Below are 17,726 nucleotides of genomic sequence, written 5' to 3' on the forward strand. Positions count from 1 at the left end.
AAATGGCTATGTGGAATATGTGGAATATGTGTACTAGGAATTTGTTACGACATTCTGGTTCACCCAATAGCGGGCGGTGTTGTGCTAAATAGAGTGTGGTGCTGAAGTGAATGTTTCTAATCTTTTTCCGCTTTTATTTATACAGTTGTTTTTGTATATATTATTGTTTTCAGCTGTTTGTCATGTATGAATTATTCAGAACGATTCTTTTAATAAAGCATGTTTTTTTCTCTCACCGTCATTGTGAATTGTACCGTGTTTAATCGGGTCTGTGCATTACTGTCGCTTCAAGCTGTCATTGGAACACCTGTACAGATTGTTGATAATTATAAATAAGTAGTTCTCTTTATGAAAGGCGATACAGTACATATTGAACTGATAGTTGGACTGGCTGGCTCTGAGTACGCTCCTCACGTTCTGTCTAAATTTTGTTATACCTTTCATATGACAATACTGAAGAAACGGCTCTTTGCTACAATGTAAAGTAGGCCTAATGAGTAAGCAGCTTGTATAACAGTGTAACATTTACATTTATTTACCATTCCTCTTGTCCACCGATGCTTCAAGAACCGGACAACATGTTATATAAAAATAATTCCTATAAGGACAGGACTCATTCATGTAGCCAACGATATTCCAAAAAAAAAAAAAAAATTATTATCTGCATTATTATCTGTTATATTTTTTTATCCTTTAGTTGTATTTTTTATTTGATGTATTAGAAGAAAGTGTAATAAAACCAAAAATAAACACCAGAAAAAGCGACATGAAGTTATTTTTTAAACTAAATAAATGCATTGTTCACTTTCCTTTAATTATGTGAATGAGTTGTTGGCCAATAAAAAGAAACAGCATAAATTTATTTTTATTTATTTATTTTTTTACAATTAACAAAATGTTTTTAAATGAATCCAGCCATAATATAATTTTCAAGTTTCACTGACAAAACAAATAAATAAAGGAGGAGCCGTTTCTGCCCATGGATGTTCTTCTGCCATCTTTGGCCAATGTTGAAAAAGGAGGAGTGTCGAAAATTTCATTAATATTCATGATCTCATTACCATAGCTATTCTTACATGTAAAAATGGCATTTCTACATATCTGTAAAAGTATTTTTACTAGTTAAAATGTTATTTAAGATATCAGTAATTCTATTTTCACTAGTTGCAAGGACAATTTCAGATATCAACTGCCTTTGTTGATATCAATAATTACTTTGTTACTAGTAAAAATGTGAATTCTTGATATCACCAATTTAGTTGTTACTAGTTGAAATGTTAATTCTTGATATCAGTAAATGTATTTCAACATGTTACAATTGTTATTTTTGATATCTGAAAAATAATTTCTGATATCAATATAATTTCGGATATCTAAAATGGCTTTCTTACTAGTAACAATCACATTCATGATATCAGAAATGAACATTGTCACTAGTGACAATTAGATTGTTGATATCAAGAATTAAATTCTTGATATCAAGAATTGACATCGGTACTAGTAGCCGTGTGATTACTGATATCAAAAATAAAGGTCTTTACTAGTAAGAATTGTATTTCTGATATCTGAAATCGGAATTTCAACTAGTAAGAAAGTAATTCTTGATATCAACAATTAAATTTGAATGGAAGCCTATGGTGACATTTAACTAGTGAAAATCTAATTCCTGATATCAAGAATTAACATTGTTACTAGTGAAAATTGAATTGTTGATATCAAGAATTAACATTGTTACTAGTGGAAATTGAATTGTTGATATCAAGAATACATATCCTGCGAATTAATAAAAGTTAATTTGGCTTGCCTATTGGCATTCCCAGGTTAAAAATAATTGATATCAAGAATTAACATTGTTACTAGTTGAAATATAATTCCTGATATCAAGAATTAACATTGTTACTAGTGGAAATTGAATTGTTGATATCAAAAATTATAATTGTTACTAGTGGAAATTGAATTGTTGATATCAAGAATTAACATTTTAACTAGTGAAAATTGAATTGTTGATATCAAGAATACATATCCTGCGAATGAATAAAAGTCAATTCGGCTTGCCATACAATGAGGAGGTTTTCATTTGTACAGGACGGATCACAGTCTTCCCAGGCATGTCCTTGCAGTTCAGCTTTTAGGTATGAGAATACTCTCCCCACTGATTTAAGTGTTTGACAGTAAATTAAAATAGGTTGCATGGTTGAGCCCTTGTTTTTAGCATGTTGAACTATCCAGTCTAGGCAGGTCATGTTATGGCTGGGCACCTTGCACAATCCAAGACGGATGTTTGTCTTGTTGGGACTAGCAATGATTTGTACGGCATTGTCCATATGGAGTAATCTGATGACTCTGCTTCTGGACTTGATGTCAGCTGAGGCAGTCAGAGCCAAAACAGGTGTACCTGGGAGAATAAAAAATACAAGATAAACACACTTGCACAATTTTATAACGTACCAAACAATTTGTCAGGTGTGTTTGTGTTATAGGCTATGGCAAGGAGGACTTAATGAACATCACTATGAACAGGACTGCACTAAATCCATGTAATCACGCAATCCTTTTTTATTACAAGGAAAGTAATTAATCTGTGCATTAAGAGATTATACATAAACTAACTATTGACGTTACAATACCAACAAATTAGATATTTCACAACAACTTGGGCAGAAGCAACACATGGGGTCAGTGCATTTAACTTACCCTCCTTGATGATAAATCTCAGCTCTCCGATCTTGGCAAAACTTTCTCTGAATGCCGACTCGCCTTTGGAAGCCTCGCCCCTGAGGTAAACGAAATAGAGAGTGCAACATTTCTCATGAATCTTGTATCATATTCTCAAATTACAACATTGTCTAATCTATCGATTATGCAAAAAACAGCCCTTATGTTGTTTAAACGTATTTAAGTGTTAACTTACCATTTGTATGTAACGTGGACCTCATCCACAACGATGCCAACAAGGTTGTCCTGGTATATTGTCGAGGCTAGCATTTGACGCCATTTGTTGTTTAGCAGCCAGGACTCGGGGCTTCCGAACACCAGGTTAAAGCGTCCGTCCAAAATGTCACGGTCATCGTGCACGCCGAGCTGCCCAGCACTAACTCCTAACTTTTCTGCCTCCTTCACTTGGTCCTCCATTAGTGCAACAAGCGGGGAGACGACAACAACTATCGGCTTTGCATCCCTATCGTTCGCCTTAGCTAACTTAACTCACTCACCACTAGCGGAGTGAGCTGGAAAATCAAACTTTTCCCGAACCCCGTGGGAAAGAGGGCCACAACATCATGGCCACCAACAAAACTTTGCAAACATTGTTCTTGCTCCGGCTTTAACTTCTGTATATTCGGCAGTTTTGCAACAACGGACTAAATAGCATTACTCACATTTATCTCCGCTGCCGTTACTCCAACTCAAACTGACGCACTACATCAACGTCATCGTTCTCAGCCACTCCCTCTGTTCGCTGATTGGTCCTACAAAAAATTTGGTTCTGGAAACCTAAGAATATACTGCAAACCCAGACGGAGTACTGAAGGGAAATGAAATTGAGCGGAAGTACGTAGGAGGGCGGAGCCAAACTACCCTGGCTTAACATCAGGCCAGATTTCTATGGCCCACTTACAACTGGAGAATATCTACTAGTCGTCATAGATGAATACTCTCGCTAACCAGTTGGTGAAATTGTAAGATCTGTCTCAGCCAACACAGTCATTTTCGTGTTCAACGTGTTCTCAATGTTTGGAATTCCCAGAGTTCTAAAAAACGGACAATGGGGCCCCCTTTTAACAGTGAACAGTTTTCCAAGTTTGCAGGACATCTAGGTTTTCACCATCGGAAAATAACACCTCTCTGGCCTCAAGCAAATACAACAACAGAACATTTCATGCGCACACTTGGAAAAGCAATCTGCATGGCAGAGACGCAGAATGCCCCATGGAAACAGAGACTCAACACGTTTCTCAGTGAGCATCACGCCATACCACAGAGGCGTCACCTGCTGAACTGTTGTTTCAGTGCAAAATCCAAACAAAGATCCCGGTAATCACTACAACCAGCAGAGGTAACACTGATCACATCATCAGAGAGCAGGAAGCATATGCAAAGATGAAATCCGACTCAGACGTGCGCCGTCGTGCTAAGCCATTCAAACTCACCCCTGGTGACAAGGTACTCTGCCAACAACCCAAACTGCTGTTACAATCACTTCAGTACTCCTGCCTGCGGGTGTCGCTGTTGGACAGTGTTCTCTCTACTTCCTGTTGGCCTTCTGTAGCAAATTGTAGCTCCGTGTAGCTGTTTTTATTTTATTTTTTCTCTAGAATCTTTATCTTACTATCACTCTGTTTTTTAAAGTGTTTTTCACAAGTTCATCAAACAACCGCAGTAAGAATATTTCATCAAGCACGGTGAGTAATGGCTTCTCCTGCTATTGTTACTTGCACCTCTTGCCACATGTACAGTTTATCTATCTCTGTCGCTGATGAGGGATTCACATGTGATAAATGCAGGGAAATAGTTAGGCTGACAGAGAAGATTTCAGAATTAGAGACATGCATCCAAACTTTAATTGAGGACAGTAAGAATGTTAGGGCTCTAGATACGGCTTTGGATGCGTCTAGCTCAGGGATTCCTGTACATTGTTCGGTTCCGGAAACAGAGCCCCTGCAGCAGGGCAACTGGGTGACGGTGAGGCAGCGTAGTCGTGGGTCAAAACACCGCTCTTCTGTTCCGATCAAAACATTAAACAGGTTCTCCCCACTCAGTGATGCACCCACTGAGAAACCTGATGAAAGTGCTCTAGTTATTGGTGATTCTATTGTACGGAACGTGAATATAGAGACACCAGCCACCATAGTCAAATGTTTACCGGGAGCCAGAGCGCCTGACATCTTGGCAAATTTAAAAGTGCTGGCTAATGCTAAACGTAAATACAGTAAGATTGTTATTCATGCCGGCGCTAATGATGTTCGACTTCGCCAGTCGGAGATCACTAAAAATAACATTAAAGAGGTGTGTGAACTTGCAAGCACGATGTCAGACACTGAAATATGCTCTGGTCCCCTCCCTGCTTACCGTGGTGATGAGATGCATAGCAGATTGTCATCACTCAATGGCTGGATGTCTAAGTGGTGCCCACAGAATAACATAGGTTTCATAGACAATTGGACAAGCTTTTGGGGCAGACCTGACCTGTTTAAAAGAGATGGTCTTCATCCCTCCTGGGGTGGCGCCACTCTTCTCTCTAGAAATATGGCAAATAGTCTTAGTGTTTATACTTGACTAACTGGGGCCCAGGTCAGGAAGCAGACAGACTGGCTAAACTGACCGTCTGCTAGCTGCCTCCCGTCACAGAGGTCAGTTAATTCTCAGCACATAGAGACTCTTTCACCTAGATATCACACTATAGAGACTGTGTCTGTTCCCCGAACTAGAAAATACTAAAAACGTCCAAACCAAGTTAAGATAAACAATTTAATTGAGGTTCAGCAAATAAAAAACAGAAGCAATATGGATAAACAAATGATAAAGCTTGGCTTATTGAATATCAGATCCCTTTCTACGAAAACACTTTTTATAAATAATATGATCACTGATCATAATATAGATGTACTCTGTTTGACAGAAACCTGGCTAAAACCTGATGATTACATTATTTTAAATGAGTCCACCCCCCAAGATTACTGTTATAAACATGAGCCACGTCTAAAAGGCAACTTTTATACAAGTATAACTTGTTTGAAGTAATGGTGCTTCATATAACATTATCCAGAGAAACAAATGTTAATGATAAATCCCCTGTTATGTTTGTACTGGCTATTGTATACAGGCCACCAGGGCACCATACAGACTTTATTAAAGAGTTTGGTGATTTTACATCCAAGTTAGTTCTGGCTGCAGATAAAGTTTTAATAGTTGGTGATTTTAATATCCATGTTGATAATGAAAACGATGCATTGGGATCAGCATTTATAGACATTCTGAACTCTACTGGTGTTAGACAACACGTTTCGGGACCTACTCATTGTCGAAATCATACTCTAGATTTAATACTGTTCAGTTGTTCAGTTGCTTTGACGCAATGTATTTTGTTTAAAGCGCTATATAAATAAAGGTGACTTTGACTTTGACAACAAACTCACTACCCCATACAACTTGAAGCCATACGCTGTGGCAAAGGTCAATGGCTCCATGGTCACAGCAACCAGAGATGGATATTCCATAACAAGGAATTCGTCTTTCTTTAAAAAGATAATCTCCAAGACAAAAGATGCTCCCACAGTTCTGGATGAGGAGGATGAGAAAATTGTTGTTAATGAGGACAGTGTTGCTGTGAAACCAAAATATCATTATCAAGTTAACCGCCAGCGTCCATCATACCTCAATGACTACGAGCTTGTGTGAAGAATTTTTACACTGAATCCAGCAATAGATTAGTCTAAAGGTTTCTGAAGGACTTTTCTGTATAACAGACTAATGTAAAGGTTCCTGATTGACTGTTCTTCTTTTATTTATTTATTTTTCAAAACCATTTGCACAATGCATAAAAATGTATTTCAGTGATTATGAAGTACTGTTGCACTTTGATACTGTTCATTCCAAGCACACTTGATAGGTTACCTGAATGTGTTTGTTCTAGCACAGGTTTGAATTATATGTTTACACTTTGTACTGCTGGGCTATGTATGACAACAGAGACAATTTTTAAGGGACATGCCACTTCCTCAATCCTCCATACAACTATATAAGGAAAACCCGTAACGGCAAAGATGGCGGTTGTATGCACATGTCCCACCCCTCCTGCTGGAAAGCCAATCATCTACTTTTAACAGTCAAGCAGGGAAACATTTAAGCCTATCGTCTGGTTCCACTGACGCATGCGCACAGTTGAGGTTTTGCGACAGAGGAGGCAATTTGGTGACAGCGAGTTGTGGTGTGTGCAAGATCAGATGGAATCCACAAGAGGGTGATAACAATGCTAAGGCACCGGACTTATCAGTTAAAGCATTTTATATCGACCACAAATATGTTACCTAGTAAGAGACACCAGCATTCTGGATAGAGACGAAAATGAAGTTGGTGTCGTGAACCCCTTGCGCATGCATAGTAAAAGTATAACCTGTGGGGGAAAAGGCGTTTTAAACCTTATTTTGGGGCAAAGTCATCAAACAGTTTCTATGTCCTGGTGACTAGTGAAAGTGCAGTTCTAACTCTCTGCCCATTCAATTAGAGAGGAGCCTGGTCTTGTTAGTCTGAAATAGCTGCCCGGAGGCATTGCCAAGATGGCGGCAGAGTGGCATGACTTGCCTAAAAGGACTTTGATGACAAGTAATGTTGTTGTCAAAGATGACAAGTGAGTCAGTCGCATATGTCCAATGTAGTAGATCTAATTGCTAAAAAAAAGAAAAAAAAAGAGTGATGTAGTGTCTAGGATATGCAGTATGAAGTTAACGACATTGATGTTTTACGACATTGATGCACGGTGGTACGCCGGCCGTCTTTTGTTGTAAAAAACGACAGAATGCTAGCACCAAGCCCACGAGGGATGATGGCTTTCTGTGTTAGAACTGTCTAATATGTTATGACAGTAAAGCATACTAAGTTACTCAGTACATACGTCTTGTTCTTGCTTAATACCTGAACGAGAACATCACAGTACACCTTGTGTTAATTAGATTCCAGGTGTTCCCCGTGTCAATGTCAATGTCAATGTCACCTTTATTTATATAGCGCTTTAAACAAAATACATTGCGTCAAAGCAACTGAACAACATTCATTAGGAAAACAGTGTCAATAATGCAAAAATGATTGTTAAGGCAGTTCATCATTGGATTCAGTTATGTCATCTCTGTTCAGTTAAATAGTGTCTGTGCATTTATTTGCAATCAAGTAAACGATATCGCTGTAGATGAAGTGTCCCCAACTAAGCAAGCCAGAGGCGACAGCGGCAAGGAACCGAAACTCCATCGGTGACAGAATGGAGAAAAAAACCAGTTGGGGGGCCAGTTCTCCTCTGACCAGACGAAACCAGTAGTTCAATTCCAGGCTGCAGCAAAGTCAGATTGTGCAGAAGAATCATCTGTTTCCTGTGGTCTTGTCCTGGTGCTCCTCTGAGACAAGGTCTTTACAGGGGATCTGTATCTGGGGCTCTAGTTGTCCTGGTCTCCACTGTCTTTCAGGGATGTAGAGGTCCTTTCTAGGTGCTGATCCACCATCTGGTCTGGATACGTACTGGATCCGGGTGACTGCAGTGACCCTCTGATCTGGACACAGACTGGATCTGGTGGCCACGGTGACCTCGGAACAAGAGGGAAACAGACAAATATTAGCGTAGATGCCATTCTTCTAATGATGTAGCAAGTACATAGGGTGTTATGGGAAGTGTTTCCGGTTCCGGTTTACCTAATTAATGCAGCCTAAAAATCCTTTAACGGATTTGGATAATAAAAGCATATTAGTATGTTATGTGTATGCCAGGTTAAAGAGATGGGTCTTTAATCTAGATTTAAACTGCAATAGTGTGTCTGCCTCCCGAACAATGTTAGGTAGGTTATTCCAGAGTTTGGGCGCCAAATAGGAAAAGGATCTGCCGCCCGCAGTTGATTTTGATATTCTAGGTATTATCAAATTGCCTGAGTTTTGAGAACGTAGCGGACGTAGAGGATTATAATGTAAAAGGAGCTCATTCAAATACTGAGGTGCTAAACCATTCAGGGCTTTATAAGTAATAAGCAATATTTTAAAATCTATGCAATGCTTGATAGGGAGCCAGTGCAGTGTTGACAGGACCGGGCTAATATGGTCATACTTCCTGGTTCTAGTAAGAACTCTTGCTGCTGCATTTTGGACTAGCTGTAGTTTGTTTACTAAGCGTGCAGAACAACCACCCAATAAAGCATTACAATAATCTAACCTTGAGGTCATAAATGCATGGATTAACATTTCTGCATTTGACATTGAGAGCATAGGCCGTAATTTAGATATATTTTTGAGATGGAAAAATGCAGTTTTACAAATGCTAGAAACGTGGCTTTCTAAGGAAAGATTGCGATCAAATAGCACACCTAGGTTCCTAACTGATGACGAAGAATTGACAGAGCAACCATCAAGTCTTAGACAGTGTTCTAGGTTATTACAAGCGGAGTTTTTAGGTCCTATAATTAACACCTCTGTTTTTTCAGAATTTAGCAGTAAGAAATTACTTGTCATCCAGTTTTTTATATCGACTATGCAATCCATTAGTTTTTCAAATTGGTGTGTTTCACCGGGCTGCGAAGAAATATAGAGCTGAGTATCATCAGCATAACAGTGAAAGCTAACACCATGTTTCCTGATGATATCTCCCAAGGGTAACATATAAAGCGTGAGTAGTAGCGGCCCTAGTACTGAGTCTTGAGGTACTCCATACTGCACTTGTGATCGATAGGATACATCTTCATTCACTGCTACGAACTGATGGCAGTCATATAAGTATGATTTAAACCATGCTAATGCACTTCCACTGATGCCAACAAAGTGTTCAAGTCTATGCAAAAGAATGTTGTGGTCAATTGTGTCAAACGCAGCACTAAGATCCAATAAAACTAATAGAGAGATACACCCACGATCAGATGATAAGAGCAGATCATTTGTAACTCTAAGGAGAGCAGTCTCAGTACTATGATACGGTCTAAATCCTGACTGGAAATCCTCACATATACCATTTTTCTCTAAGAAGGAATATAATTGTGTGGATACCACCTTTTCTAGTATCTTGGACAGAAAAGGGAGATTCGAGATTGGTCTATAATTAACTAGTTCTTTGGGGTCAAGTTGTGGTTTTTTGATGAGAGGCTTAATAACAGCCAGTTTGAAGGTTTTGGGGACATATCCTAATGACAATGAGGAATTAATAATAGTCAGAAGAGGATCTATGACTTCTGGAAGCACCTCTTTTAGGAGCTTAGATGGTATAGGGTCTAACATACATGTTGTTGGTTTAGATGATTTAACAAGTTTATACAATTCTTCCTCTCCTATGGTAGAGAATGAGTGGAACTGTTCCTCAGGGGGTCTATAGTGCACTGTCTGATGTGATACTGTAGCTGTGACCGTGTATTACTATTGATCCCAGGTGTGTCTCAAATTCCCATCTTCTTGTCATATGTATAAATGTTCCCTGTTCTAAGTGCTTTGTGTGGTATTCTTGATGTCTACTTCCTGAGCTCTGTTTGTTTTCCTGGTGTCCTTAAAGTTATTAATCTCTCTTTATTGATGTAGTTGTCTCCTCATTCCTATCTCCGTGCTCCAACCCAATAGCACCGTGACAGAATACCACAATGAGAAAAAGTAAGCGGCACCCCTTTCCCCACATTTGTTTCTTCTTTTTTTTGAAAAGTCTTTTGTCTTATTTTCCTGGTTTATCCCCTTTGGCATGGAAGTCGCCGCTCACTCCAGTTCACCAGCCTCTACAAGCCTGCCGGTCACTCCAGTGTCCAGTCCGCAGACCATGCCTTTCACCCTGAACTTGGAGGGGAATCTAAGGAGAAGGCTGTTGGTGCTAATCCCTAGGCTCGTTCCAATGTCATCACTACGACACACCCTTTACTGCATTATTTCTGGCTACAAACCTACAACTCCTGCCAGCACGAAGCTTGAGCTTCAGCTATATTAACAACAACAACAACAACTACAAAATAGAATTGTGTAAACTTGTTAAATCATCTAAACCAACAACATGTATGTTAGACCCTATTCCATCTAAGCTCCAAAAGAGGATTGTATTCCTTCTTAGAGAAAAATGGTATCTGTAAGGATTTCCAGTCAGGATTTAGACCATATCATAGTATATATCATAGAGACTGCTCTCCTCAGAGTTACAAATGACCTGCTCTTATCTTCTGATCGTGGTTGTATCTTTCTATAAGTTCTATTGGATCTTTGTGCTGCGTTTAACACTTTTGACCCCAATATTCTCAATATACCACAATATTCTCTTGAATAGACTAGAAAATTAATGGAATTGCATTAGCATGGTTTAAATCATACTTTCATGACTGTATCAATTCGTAGTAGTGAATAAAGAGGTATCATATCGATCACAAGTGCAGTATGGAGTACCTCAAGGCTCAGTACTAGGGACATTACTCTTCCCGCTTTACATGTTACCCTTGGGAGATATCATCAGGAAACACAGTGTTAGCTTTCATTGTCATGTTGATGATACTCAGCTCTATATTTCTTTGCGGCCCAGTGAAACACACCAATTTGAAAAACTAATGGAATGCATAGTTCCAAAACTGGATGACAAGTAATTTCTTACTGCTATATTCTGAAAAAAAAAACAGAGGTGTTAATTATAGGACCTTAAACCTCTGCATGTAATAACCTAGAACACTGTATAAGACTTGATGGCTGCTCTGTAAGTTCTTCTTCATCAGTTTGGAACCTAGGTTTGCTATTTGATAGCAATCTTTCATTAGAAAGCCACGTTTCTAGCATTTGTAAAACTGCATTTTCCATCTCAAAAATATATCTAAATTATGGCCTATGTTCTCAATGTCAAATGCAGAAACGTTAATCCAGAAGTTTATGACCTCAAGGTTAGATTATTAATGTTTTATTGGGTGGTTGTTCTGCACACTTAATAAACAAACTCCAGCTAGTCCAAAATGCAGCAGCAAGAGTTCTTACTAGAACCAGGAAGTATGACCATATTAGCCCGGTCCTGTCAACACTGCACTGGCTCCCTATCAAACATTGTATAGATTTTAAAATCTTGCTTATTACTTATAAAGCATTGAATGGTTTAGCACCTCAGTATTTGAACGAGCTCTTGACACATTATAATACTCCACAACCGCTGTGTTCTCAAAACTCTGGCAATTTGAGAATACCTAGAATATCAAAATCAACTGCAGGCAGCAGATCCTTTTCTTACTTAACGCCTAAACTCTAGAATAACCTACCAAACATTGTTTGGGAGGCAGACACACTCTTGCAGTTTAAATGTAGATTAAAGACCTATCTCTTTAACCTGGCTTACACATAACATACTAATATGCTTCTAATATCAAAATCTGTTAAAGGATTTTTAGGCTGCATTAATTAGGTTAACCGAAATGGCATCTACGCTAATATTAGTCTGTTTCTCTCTTATTCCGAAGTCACCATAGCCACCAGATCCAGTCTGTATCCAGATCAGAGGGTCACTGCAGTCACCCAGCACAGATGGTGGATCAGCACCTACAAATAACCTCTAGAGCCCTGAAAGACATCGGAGACCAGGACAACTAGATGAGCCCCAGGTACAGATCCCCTGTAAAGTCCTTGTCTCAGACGACCACCGGGACAAGACCACAGGAAACAGATGATTCTTCTGCACAATCTGAACTTGCTGCAGCCTGGAATTGAACTGCTGGTTTCGTCTGGTCAGAGGAGAACTGCCCCCCCCACCCAGCTGAGCCTGGTTTCTCCAAAGGTTTTTTTCTCCATTCTGTCACCGATGAAGTTTTGGTTCTTTGCCCCTGTCGCCTCTGGCTTGCTTAGTTGGGGTCACTTCATTTACAGCTATATCGTTTACTTGATTGCAAATGATTGCACTTATACTATTTAAACTGAACTGATCTGAATGATAACATCACTGAATTCAATGATGAACTGCCTTTAACTGTCATTTTGCATTATTGACATACTGTTTTGCTAATTAATTCCCAATTAACTTTAACACAATCTTTTTTGTTTAAAGCGCTATATAAATAAAGGTGACTTGTTTTGACTTGACCTCACTGTGACTGTGCTTTTGAATAATTTTGCCAGGAAATAAAAACATTTGGAAGAACATAAAGTAAATTACATTACTAGTTAATTAATAACTGCACTAAATGTTTTTATTTATTTTTTTAATTACAGCTAATATTTAAAGTCAAGTCACCTTTATTCAAGCCGCCGATATTGCTAGAAATTAAAGGGATACTCCACCCCAAAATGAATATGTTGTCATTAATCACTTACCCCCATGTCGTTCCAAACCCGTAAAAGCTTCGTTCGTCTTCGGAACACAATTTAAGATATTTTGGATGAAAAGTGGGATTCTTGTGACTGTCCCATAGACTGCCAAGTAAATTACTCTGTCAAGGCCAAAAATAAAAAAAATAGAAAACAAAAATAAAGACTTTATTCAACAATTCCCTTGTTAACAGTCTCCTCTGTCTCTCCACATCACTCAAACTGCCTATGCTCTTTTGTGTCAGCCGCGCCACAAGGATGCACTGTTTCTATGTGTATTTATGCTTTGATTTGAAAGAAAATAGGCTTGTTGGATGTTGCCTAGCTGGGACTATTTTCAGGAGCTGTGTAATATCATTACACACCAATGGTATATTAGCAAAGTTCCTTTATTTTTATGCCGGAATAAGAGTGTCGTTTCTAGCCATATCGGCCTAGAAAATCACAACTTTTAATTTTCCTTCGGTCTTAATACACAATGTAACTTCAGAAGAGTCAAGTTTTAAATAAGAAAAATATAGAAACTCTTTGGTCATTTTTGAGCAAGATGCTAACGGTCTAATCAGATTCGATGATCTATGCTAAGCTAAGCTAAAAGTGCTACTACCACTTCCGGAGATCGGCTGAATGGTTTTGAAAACAATAAAACTCAACTGTTTAACTCTAGTTGGAAAATAAGCCTATTTTTATTTTATTTATTTTTTATTTTTTTAAGTGTAGTGTTCCTTTAAGCTCTAGATCAGTTACAAAATATTATTACTTACCTTCAAGGCCCTTAAAGGGTTAGTTCACCGAAAAATGAAAATTATCTCACCCTCATGTTGTTCCAAACCCGTAAGTCCTCCGTTATTCTTTGGAACACAGTTTAAGATTTAGTCCAAGAGCTTTTTGTCCCTCCATTGAAAGTGTGTGTACTGTATACTGTCCATGTCCAGAAAGGTAATAAAAACATCTTCAAAGTAGTCCATGTGACATCAGAGGGTCAGTTAGAATTTTTTGAAGCATCGAAAATACATTTTGGTCCAAAAATAGCAAAAACTACGACTTTATTCAGCATTGTCTTCTCTTCCGGGTCTGTTGTGAGTGAGTTCAAAACACTGCATTTTAGGGATATCCGGTTCATGAACGAATCACTTGATGTAACCGGATCTTCTTGAACCAGTTCACCAAATCGAACTGATTCATTTGAAACGGTTTGCGTCTCCAATAAGCATTAATCCACAAATGACTTAAGCTGTTAACTTTTTAATGTGGCTGACACTCCCTCTGAGTTAAAACAAACCAATATCCCGGAGTAATCCATGTACTCAAACAGTACACTGACTGAACTGCTGTGAAGAGAGAACTGAAGATGAACACAGAGCCGAGCCAGATAACGAATGAACGATTGACTCATTCTCCTTTCTAACCATGGACAGTATACCGTACACACCATCAATGGAGGGACATAAAGCTCTTGGACTAAATCTGAAATATCTTAAACTGTGTTCCGAAGATGAACGGAGGTCTTACGGGTTTGGAAAGACATGAGGGTGAGTCATTAATGACATAATTTTCATTTTTGGGTGAACTATCCCTTTAATGGTTTAACTCCTGCATACCTAACTAGTCCTCTACCATGCTACAATACATCATGCTCCCTAAGGTCACAAAACTCGGCAGAACCTAGGATAGCAAAGTCCACTAAAGGAGGCAGAGCTTTTTCACATTTTGCTTCCAATCTTTGGAATAGCCTTCCTGATAATGTTTGGGGTTCAAACACAATATTGTTCACAAATCTGTCTATGGAAAACCAGTCAGTATCTGGTGTGACCACAATTTGCCTCACGCAGTGCAACACATCTCCATCTCAGCTGATCATTGAGTTGATCAGGTTGCTGATTGTGGCCTGTGGAAATGTTGGCCCACTCCTCTTCAATGGCTGTGTGAAGTTGCTGGGTATTGGCAGGAACTGGAACACGCTGTCATATACGCCGATCCAAACCATCTCAAACATGTTCAGTGGGTGACCTGTCCGATGAGTAAGCTGGCCATGCAAGAACTGGGATGTTTTCAGCTTCCAGGAATTGTGTACAGATTCTTGCAACATGGGGCTGTGCATTATCATGCTGCAACTTGAGGTGATAGTCATGGATGAATGGCACAACAATGGTCCTCAGGATCTCATCACGGTATCTCTGTGCATTCAAAATGGCAACAACAAAATGCACCATTGATTGTTGTCCATAACATATGCCTGCCCATACCATGACCCAACCGTCACCATGGGCCACTCGATCCACAACGCTGACATCAGCAAACCACTCACTAACACGATGCCATACACGTTGTCTGCCATCTGTCCGGTACAGTGAAAAACAACCGTGATTCATCAGTGAAGAGAACACCTCTACAAAGTGCCAGACGCCATCGAATGTGAGCATTTGCCCACTTGAGTCGGTTACGATGCCGAACTGCAGTCAGGTCGAGACGCCGAAAAGAAAGACGAGCATGCAGATGAGCTTCCCTGAGACAGTTTTTTACAGATTGTTATGTAAACCGATTTTTGCAACGGCTGTCCGGGTGGCTGGTCTCAGATGATCTTGGAGGTGAAGATGCTGGATGGTTCTGGTCCTGGACTGGTGTGCTTACACGTGGTCTGTGGTTTTGATGTCGGTTGGATGTACTGCCAAATTCTCTGAAACACCTTTGGAGAAGGCTTATGGTAGAGAAGTGAACATTCAATTCAAGAGCAACAGCTCTGTTGGACATTTCTGCAGTCAGCATGCCAAATGCATGTTTCCTCAAAGCTTGCAACATCTGTGGCATTGTGTTGTGTGATAAAACTGCACATTTTACAGTGGCCTTTTATTGTGGCCAGCCTAAGGCACACCTGTGCAATAATCATGCTGTCTAATCAGCATCTTGATATGCCACACCTGTGAGGTGGATGGATGACCTCGACAAAGGAGAAGTGCTCACTAACACAGATTTAGACAGATTTGTGAACAATATTTGAAAGAAATAGGCCTTTTGTGTACATAGAAAAAGTCTTAGATCTTTGAGTTCAGCTCATGAAAAATGGGGGCAAAAAAAAAGTGTTGCATTTATAATTTTGTTCAGTGAAATTGCTGAGATTAGTGTTCATCATATGTTTGATTACAAATTTTATTGATTTTCCTTACATTTCTGCCATATGTAGATATACTGATAGTCATCACTGATAAGCTACTACTAAATATTGTAGAAACTTATTTTTCTGTAAAGTTGCTTTGCAATAATTTTATCGTAAAAAGCACAATACAAAAAAACTGAATTGAATTGAATAAACATTACTCCACCCATCAGGTCCACAGAGGGGTAGCAGGATGTCATTTGGTTCTGCAGTGAGTACAACTTGAGAGTATGTCAGAGACAAAGCCTTGTTGGCAGCTTTCTGACATATATATACAATCATGGCCAAAAATTTTGGCATTGAAATACATTTTGTGTTTTGCAAATTTTACTGCTTCAGTATTTGCAGATTATTTTCAGCATGTTTCAATTCAAGTTTATAGCACTTTTTACGATACAAATCATTGCAAAGCAACTTTACAGAAAATTATAAGTATTATAAGCTACTACAATACTTAGTAGTAGCTTATAAGTGGTGATCAGTTTATGTGCAAATGATTTATACAAGACAGCCAACCAGACGATGAACACTATTAGCAGCAATTATAATGTGATTGCATAGTAAGTAGCAATATTTGTTAGTTCTGTATGTTGTTTCAGGGATAGCATCATCTGAGGTCCTCTGAGGGGTGACATCATCTCTTCTTGGCGTTAGCACTCATTAGCTTGTCATTAGCGTTTTCATTCGAACCTATCACTGTTTTCTTTTATCCTCTCCTCTCTCTCGCTCCAGTTTTTCACAAGTTCATCAAACAACTGTGGTAAGAATGTTTAATCAAGCACGGTGACTAATGGCTTCTCCTGCTATTGTTATTTGCACCTCTTGCCACATGTACAGTTTATCTATCTCTGACGCAGATGAGGGATTCACATGTGATAAATGCAGGAAAATAGTTAGGCTGACAGAGAAGATTTTCAGAGAAGAATTAGAGACACGCATCCAAACTTTAATTGAGGACGGTAAGAATGTTAGGGCTCTAGATACGGCTTTGGATGCGTCTAGCTCAGAGATTCCTGTACATTGTTCAGTTCCGGCAACAGAGCCCCTGCAGCAGGGCAACTGGGTGACAGTGAGGCAGCGTAGTCGTGGGTCAAAACACCGCTCTTCTGTTCCGATCAAAACATTAAACAAATTCTTCCCACTCAGTGATGCACCCACTGAGAAACCTGATGAAAGTGCTCTAGTTATTGGCGATTCTATTGTATGGAACGTGAATATAGAGACACGAGCCACCATAGTCAAATGTGTACCGGCAGCCAGAGCACCTGACATATTGGTAAATTTAAAAGTGCTGGCTAATGCTAAATGTAAATACAGTAAGATTGTTATTCATGCGGGTGCTAATGATGTTCGACTTCGACAGTCGGAGATCACAAAAAAAAAACATTAAAGAGGTGTGTGAATTTGCAAGCATGATGTCAGACACTGTAATATGCTCTGGTCCCCTCTCTGCTTACCGTGGTGACGAGATGCATAGACATCCAGCCATTGAGTGATGACAAACTGCTAAATGGTGCCCGCAGAATAACATAGGTTTCGTAAACAATTGGACAAGCTTCTGGGGTAGACCTGACCTGTTGAAAAGAGATGGTCT

Source organism: Carassius carassius, chromosome 25, assembly GCF_963082965.1.
Source record: "Carassius carassius chromosome 25, fCarCar2.1, whole genome shotgun sequence".
In the NCBI taxonomy this organism is placed as follows: Eukaryota; Metazoa; Chordata; class Actinopteri; order Cypriniformes; family Cyprinidae; genus Carassius; species Carassius carassius.